This window comes from Camellia sinensis, chromosome 1 (genome assembly GCF_055761805.1).
Source record: "Camellia sinensis isolate YWXY chromosome 1, ASM5576180v1, whole genome shotgun sequence".
Classification (NCBI taxonomy): Eukaryota; Viridiplantae; Streptophyta; class Magnoliopsida; order Ericales; family Theaceae; genus Camellia; species Camellia sinensis.
The window spans coordinates 152,186,105-152,195,080 of NC_138961.1; positions in this window are offsets into that span (position 1 = coordinate 152,186,105).

The window sequence follows — 8,976 nt, forward strand, 5'->3', positions numbered from 1 at the left end:
AAGAGCTTTTGAATCAAGTTTGAATGTGGCCGCACATTTCTTAAAAACATCATGCCTTTGAGGAGAAGACCTCACATATCTCACCGCAAGTCTAATGTTGGCAATAGAATCATCCATTTCTTTCAACTCATCACTCACAACGAGATTAAGAATATGTGCACAACAACGTATATGAATAAACTCATGTTGCAAAATAGTCCCCTTCCAATCTTTGATTATCGTTTTCAAATATTGAATGGTAAGATTATTAGAACTAGCATTATCAACTGTTAAGGTGAATATGCTATCAATGTTCCACTCAATCAAACACGACTCAATTTTTCGACCCAATGTTTTTCCTTTGTGATCCTCAACTTGTTGAAAATTTATGATTCTTTTTTGAAGTTTCCAGTTATCATCAATGAAATGAGCAATCAAACACGTGTAACACAAATTCTGAATAGATGTCCAATTGTTCGTAGTAAAGCAAATTCTACGACCCTTCATAGCCTTCTTTAACTTATCCCTGTCATTCTTGAATATGTTGAGCACTTCTCTAGATATGGTTTGATGAGAGGGAATTGGTGTGAATTTGGGTTGCATGATATTATAAAATCTTCTAAACCCAACACCCTCCACAAATCTAAATGGTAACTCATCAATGACCACCATCTCCGCAAGAGCCCTTTTATAAGTATCAAAATTAAAAAATTTTGCTACAAGCTCAACACCCTCTTCATTTTGTTTCGGTTTAAGATTTAATGTTTGTTGACCATATGTATCCCTATTTGGATATTCTTTACAATTTGGTGTATGACTCCTCAAATTGCTAGTCCCATGAAGTCTACAGTCAGCCACATACTCTTTCTTACAATATTTACATATAGCTCTATGCTTCCCATCGGTCCCTACAACCTTGTCAAAATGATCCCAAATTGTGGATGGTGCTCCCCCTCCCCCCCCCCCGGGCGCCCTCCACCCTCACTCTTTCTCTTTGGGGGTCTAGGAGGCTTAGGTTTAGGTTCAGGTTCGGGTTCGACTAAGAGGGGATTCATTTGAGAATTAGAGGATTCCAGAGGTACAAGATTGATTGCGGGAGATTGAATACTATCCTCCATTTAAACTGGACTACAAAAACAGTCACAGATTCAATTTTAATTCAATCAAACAGATTAATTCAACAGATTTAATCAAAAATTAATTCAACAGATTAATTCAACAGATTTAATCAAACTGAATTAATCTATCACAGTCACTAGTTTTTTATTAAAATTCAGTTTCTGATTAAAATTCCCTAAAACTCAATCTACATGTAAATCACAAATTAGTGTTACAAATAAAACTCATAAATAGAATAAACCCAAAAAATCAGTGATAGTATACAAAAACAGTCACAGATTAATTCAACAGATTTAATCAAAAATTAATTCCAAAAAACAGATTTATTTTTAATAACAGATTGAATTCCAAAAAAAACATCTGATTCAAATTCAATACAGATTCAACACATTTTAATTTTAATTTTCATAACAGATTCATCACAGATTGAATTCAATACAGATTCATCACAGATTTAATTCAATCCAATACCAGAGATTTAATTCCAAAAACACAGATCTGTTGCAACAAACAAAAAATAAATAAATAAACACAGACAGATCTATGAACTGATCCAATTTATACAGATCCAATAAATAAATAAACACAGACAGATCTATACAGATTCAATACAGAACCAATTTCAATACAGATTCAAAAAAAAATTAAATAAAAAATTAAGCAGATTTATGAACTGACTTAATACAGATAGATTCCAAACAAACAGATAAACTAGAGGGTAAGAGACATTGATTTATGAACTAGAGAGTAAGAGACATTCCAAACAGATAAACAAAAATTAAATAACAAATTAAACAGATTTATGAACTGATTTCAATACAGATAAATTACACAGACATATTTAAATCAAAAAATCAGTTGCTTAAATCAAAAATTAAATCGAAGATACATTCCAAACAAACAAACACAGACAGAGATCGGGGCGAGAGAAAGAGAGAGAGAGAGAGAGAGAGAGAAAGAGAGAGAGAGGGGAGCTTACCTGTGAGAGAGAGCCTATCGATGTAGATGCAAAACCAGATAGTAAGAGACTGTGAGATGAGAGAGTGAGGGAGATGAGATAGTGAGGGAGACAGATCAGAGAGAGACAGATCTCATATGTTCGAAAAAAAACCAAAGATCGGGGAGAGAGAGACATAGACAGAGATCAGAGAGAGGGGCTTTACCTGTGTGCGATGAGGTCGATCGATCGGTCGATCTTGTGAGAGAGAGACTCGATCACTGAGTGCGCAGATGAAAATCGCGAGTGAAAGTAAGAGAGAGACCGAGAGGAGGAGAGGAGATACAGTTCAGTTCTGATGAGTGAGTGAGTGAGTTTGATTAGATTAGGGTTTTTCTTGTTTTGAACGATCAGATTTGAAGAGGAAAAAAAGAGGTTATTTTGAACGGTCAGATCAGATTTAAAAAAAAAAAAAAAAAGAGTTTTATGCGGGCGAATTGGGCAGGTGCGGGTCAAACCCGCAACCCGAAATTTACATAAAATCCAAACCGCACTCTACCCTAATGTGTTTGCGAAACCGCCCTATACATGAGCGGTTCGGATCGAGTAGGGCAGTTTGGGCTGTTCGGATGACCCTATGCCCAGCTCTAGAAAAGCCTATCCCTCTTAGTATAAGCAACTAAATCACATGAATACCTACCAAAAATGTTTTATAAATTAATAACTTTTATGTTATTTTTATTAATTAATTTGTTATTAAATAATAAAAAAATTAAAAATTTGATACAAGACCCATTTTAGGCCTTGTTTGGAAAGTAAATTTTTAGTTAAAAAATCATTATAAATTATCAAATCATTCTCTTTATCTTTTTACTTGTCTGTTCTTAAACAGTCAAACAAATTTTTAAAAAAATCAATTCTTGAACTAGTCCTTAGTAATGTAATATGTGTGACATATTACTCAATAAAAACAAAAAAAAATTTTAAAAAAAATTGTATAGCATGATTGGTAGGCACATATAAGTCATGTTTGGTTTGATTTTCATAAATTTATTTTAAATTAAAAATTTATTTAGGGAAAATAATAAAAAATAAAAAATACTTAGGTGCCGTTTGGTAACACTTACGTTTTCAGTTTTCAGTTTATATTTACAAAAATTTTAAAAACTCAAATAAAAACTTGTTTGGTAAATTTTTGATTTATAAATTAGTGGTCTCAGTTTATAAATTTGGCCAAAAAATGTAAACTCAAAAAATGTGTTTCCGTTTTGAGTTTTGCGTTTTTTTTTTTTTTACCACCCAACACTAGCCACCACCCGCCACTATTTTCCACCACCGTCTTCCGCCACCACCACCCCCCACCACCACCTGCTACCACCACTCACCACCACCCACCTACCACCCACTCGTCGTCGCCGCCACCATCGCCACCACCACCACCTACCTGCCATCCACCCGCCACCCGCCACTACCATCCACCACCCGCCACCTACCCGCCACCACCACTTACCACCCACTTGCCACCACCATTCACCACCCGCCACCACTAGCCAGGCACCACTACCAGCCACCCGCCACCACCACCCATCACCCCTACCCACCCACCTGCCACCAGCACCCACCACCCACCACCACAACCACCTACTTGCTACCATCCACCACCTGCCACAATCACCCACACATCCACCCACCACCACCACCACCACCACTCGCCATCCGCCACTCACTTGCCACCATCACCCACCACCACCACCACCACCCACTCGCTACCACCCACCACCCGCCACCGTTACCCACCTATCCCCCATCACTACCCGTCACCACCCACCACCACCCGCCATCCGCCACCCACCTGCCACCACCACCCACTCACTACCACCCGCTACTGTCACCCACCCAGCCACCACCACCACCCACCACCTACCCGCCGCCACCATCCACCCGCCGCCAGCCACCACCACCCGCCATCTGCCACCCGCCTGCCACCATCACCACCACCACCCACTCACTACCACCTGCCACCATCACCCACCCACCCACCGCTACCACCCACTGCCACCCGCCACTCACCTACCACCACCCCCCGCCACCACCCACCACCACTTGCCATCTGCCATCCGCTACCCACCTACTGCCACCACCCGCCGCCACCACTACCACCACCACCACCACCACCACCCACTCACTATCACCCACCACCTGCCACCGTCACCCATCCACCCACTACCACCACCCACCCGCCACCACCCGCTACCCACCACCCACCGTCACCCACCACCACCACCCACCCACCATCACCCACCACCACCCGCTACCCACCACCCACCGTTACCACTTTCCACCACCGTCTTCCGCCTCCACTTGTCATTTCTCACTTTTTTTTGTATTTTTAAAATTTTTTAAACATTTTATCAATTACCAAACGCGTTTGTATTTTATGTTTTTCAAAAAATAAACAAAAACTAGTTTATAAAATTTTTGTAAATATAAACTGAAAATGTAAACGTTACTAAACAGATCTTTTTGTTTTTTATATTTATATTTATTTTTATTAAATTAGTTTTTATTTTTTAAAAAAAATTCTGAAATTATTATTATTTTTATTATTATTATTATTTTTTTATTTTTTTTTCTCTAAAACGCAAACCAACCGTGGCCACAAATACCGAGTCCCACATTAGCATCACTCATCAATAACTATGAAACGTCTCCATGAGAATTTAATGTTCTATTTCATTGATTGATAACATTTTCGTCTTCTCTATCCATACATGTATTTCGTGATGACAGTTAAAAGCCATTACCTCTGGGTAAGTGATGATATGACATTGCTTTCATAAAAAGCTGATAGCAACAACTAGCAAGGAAGTACTTGGAAGAGTTTTAAGAGAAGTTATTGGTTGGTTCGGTACCGTCACATGTGTCTGAATAATGTTTTAATTGGTAAAAAAAGGTGATGTTTATAAATTTATATTGAATGATTGAGGAATATAAATGATATAAAAATTTGTGATTGGTAAGAAATACTGTCACATGGTGCCTTAAAAGGACCAAATAATTTTTCAAATTTTAAACACTTCAAATTCATTGCATGAAACACGCACATAATTTCAGTTTGGCAAAATAAATAAATTAGTTAACTTTTTAGACTTGGAAATTTTTTAATTTGGGAATAAAAAATTTGTTTGGTAAATCTTTATTGACTATTTTATTTTTATGAGAGAAAAAATAAAATGATTATAATTTGAATGTAACATTTTGTTTTATTAACTTATGTAGTGTATTTTATTTTTTGTATTTTTTGAAGAACAATGCTAGATGGCCAGAAAAATTATGGCTCAAATGGCTCAAAATGATGTCATTTTGGAGGTAAAACGACGTCGTTTTAATACATTTAAACCATTGGAGTTACAAAAATTCGGATCATCAAATATATATATTTTTTTTTTAATTACAATTGAATAGCCAAACGAAACATATATATATATATATGTATATTAGACAACTTGAGGTCCAACCTCCTAACCAACTGTGTTTCGCCTAGGAGATTGGCCTAGGGCGAAACATATATATGTATATTAGACAACTTGAGGTCCAACCTCCTAACCAACTGTGTTTCGCCTAGGAGATTGGCCTAGGGCGAAACATATATATGTATATTAGACAACTTGAGGTCCAACCTCCTAACCAACTGTGCTTCGCCTAGGAGATTGGCCCAGGGAAAAGGGAATTGAACCTGTAAACTTGGGAGAAGGGAATTGAACCTATAAACTTGGGGCTTAAATCCCAAACTTTAACCACAATGCCACCCACCCCTTGGGTTATATATATTTGTTTTGTTGTTTCCCTTTGGCAAAATGTTGGCTCAATTAGTTTTGGATTTGGCAGAATCAATCGATTATAGGACTAATTTCAACTATACTTTTTTTTTTGCTTAATTTTTTTTTTATCTATATATTCTAACACTACTCTTTAATTTACCTATTTCTACACATAAACTGTTTAAAGAGTATTACAAGACTTTTCAAATGTTAGTTTTGAAGATTTTTGTTAAAATAATTATTGCAATAATTAACCCGTTGGAGTGACTAAAATATGATGATTTTAATTATAAAGGTAAACTACTAATATGTGCTAATAGTTTAATTTAATTCCCATCACGTCTTATTGAACATAAGTTCTAATAAAATCATCACTAAAAAAAATTTGTGACGATTTTTTTGCATATATTGGTAAAACTTGATAATGACTTTTTGTCACGGTTTTTATAAGCTGTTGCTAAAGTTTACAATTAGTGACTTTTTTTGTCCCGAATTTTTTAACCTATTGCTGAAAATTGAAAATTAGTGACTTTTTGTGACCATTTTTTTAAACCGCCGCTAAAACTTATGACGGTAAACTACCATTATGTCAGTTGGACTTAATTTTCATCAAATTCTATTGAAAATAAGTCATAGTAAAATCGTTGCTTAAAATAATTTTTGTAATGATTTTTTGCATATCTCACTAAAAATTGACAATTAATGACTTTTTTTATCACGATTTTTATAAATTGTCTCTAAAACATACAATTAGTGATATTTTTCTGTGATAAATTTTTTAAACTGTCATTGAATGTTGAGAAGTAGCGACTTTTTTTTTATGATTTTTTTAAACTATCGTTAAAATTTATAATTATTGACATTTTTTGTGACAATGTTGAAACTGTCGCTGAAAATTAATAATTAGTGACTTTTTTAATAGTTTTTAATAAAAAACGTCATTAATTATTATAGGATCTATTGGACAATAAGTCCACCTATTATGACCTACACGTAAGTCCCCCAACTTATAATTAGTGAAATTTTTTGTGACAAAATTTTCAAACTATCTCTAAAAATTAACAAGTAGTAACTTTTTTAATAGTGGTTGATAAAAAATGCTATTAATTATTATAGAACCTATTAGATAATAAATTCACCTATTAAGACTTATACATAAATCTCCTAATTATAATAGCTAGCAACCTTCGTTTAAATAGTCCTTGAAAATGCTCTAAGTGGATTCAGCATTGGATTAGCGTGATTAAGGGGCCTTAATAAACCAATTAGGGTACCTTGGTCATTTTTGTTCATCTTCAATTAAGTGGGGGGAATTCTATTTTCACACACCTGATTATCTCAGTATACACACTTAATAAAATATTATTTAAATGGCAATTATATCCTAAATTAAAATGACCATAATAAACATCCACTAGTACCCACAATATTATATGAAAATATTCTCTACACGCATCTTTTAGAAGTAAAAAAAAAAAAAAAAAAAACACTCAATTTATACCTTTTGAGTAAAAAAACTAAATCTTAATTTTTCTATTATTGTCACTTTACTTGCTACACACTCTATATTCCTCTATTGCTTGCAAATCAGTACTCTTATAATAACTCTCATATTGTTTTAATTTCTAGATTTATACTTTACTAGTGATGAAAAGATTATTTTCTTCATGTAGAACTTTTTCTTTTTTTTTCCCTTTCGTAAATTTCAGCTGGACAACTAGTGCCAAATTATTTCATTACATCAACTGCCAAATTATTTCATTATATTCGGACATCAACTGTAGAAATTTTTTTTTATTTTTTTTGAAACAAATTTGTCGAACTAATCACTTTTAATCGGAAGTTAAGTTTCGAATTAAATGTATAATTTCAGAAAACCAGTGCCGAAATCTCCAAACCAAAAAACATAAAAAATAAAATAAAAAGGAAGGTTGAGGGGTGTATGTACAATGATTATGAGTGAATAGTACAATTATAACTTTTAGTGTGTGGATTGAGAAAATTAATTAATGATTAAATTAATAAGTGTATATACTAAGAGAAGATATGCACTGAGATAATTAAATGTGTGAAAATAAAATTTTCCATTAAGAGGTAAAGGAGAAAATCATAAACCAAAATTGACTATTTACTCCTTATGAGGGGGTTTTATTTATTGTTTAATTATTCGCCTATTATGCCGTCTTTCTTATAATTGTTGTTTGTGTTGGTTTTGAAATATGTCTTGGTAGCTTTTTTTATATGATTTATCATCCAGATTAATTCAATTATCTAGACATTTATAAATGTTTTTTTACTGAATAATAAGAGAGAGAGGGAGAGAGATTTAAGAGTCCTGAATGGATGAGAGGCTCTCTTATTATATGATATTTCAATTTAAATCTTTTTTTTATCACGTTAAAAAAAAGTTTTACTAATGATAATAAATAAATAAATAAAGGGGAGATTGACCAATAAATCCTAAATATTAAAATTGTGACTCAGATAATTCCAAAATTTTTCTTATGTTTCATTTGGTCCTATTGGATTTGTAATGACAAATTTAATATTTTGTTAAGTATTACAGTGGGAAAAAGTGGGTGTCATAATGGGAAAAAGTAAAATATAACTTTTTTAGAACACTTCTTTGCGGTAGAACATGCCACATCAGTGCTCTCCCAATCTTTTGTTGAGTTTTTGTTGGGTGTTATTGTGGAAAAAAATGAGTGTTACAGTGACAAAAAGTATATTATAGCCTTTTTGAAACATTTCCTTGTGGGATCACATGTTACATTAGGTGAGTTTTATTTGGTATTACAACGGGAAAAAGTGGATGTCACAGCGAAAAAAATATACTACAGTCTTTTGAGAACCCTTCCTTACTACGGAACATGCCACATGCCACATTAGCTAGTGGAAAAAAGTGGGTGTTACAATAGAAAAAGGTGAGTGTCACAGTAAGAAAAAGTACACTATCCTTTTTAGAATCCTTCTTTTTAGAATTTTTTCTTGTGGTGGAACATGCCACACGCCACGTCAACTGGGTTTATATTGAGTGTTACAATGGAAAAAAGTGGGTGTCACAATGGGAAAGAGTACAACCGCCTAACAAAAATGAGCAAGCATACAAAACAAGATATC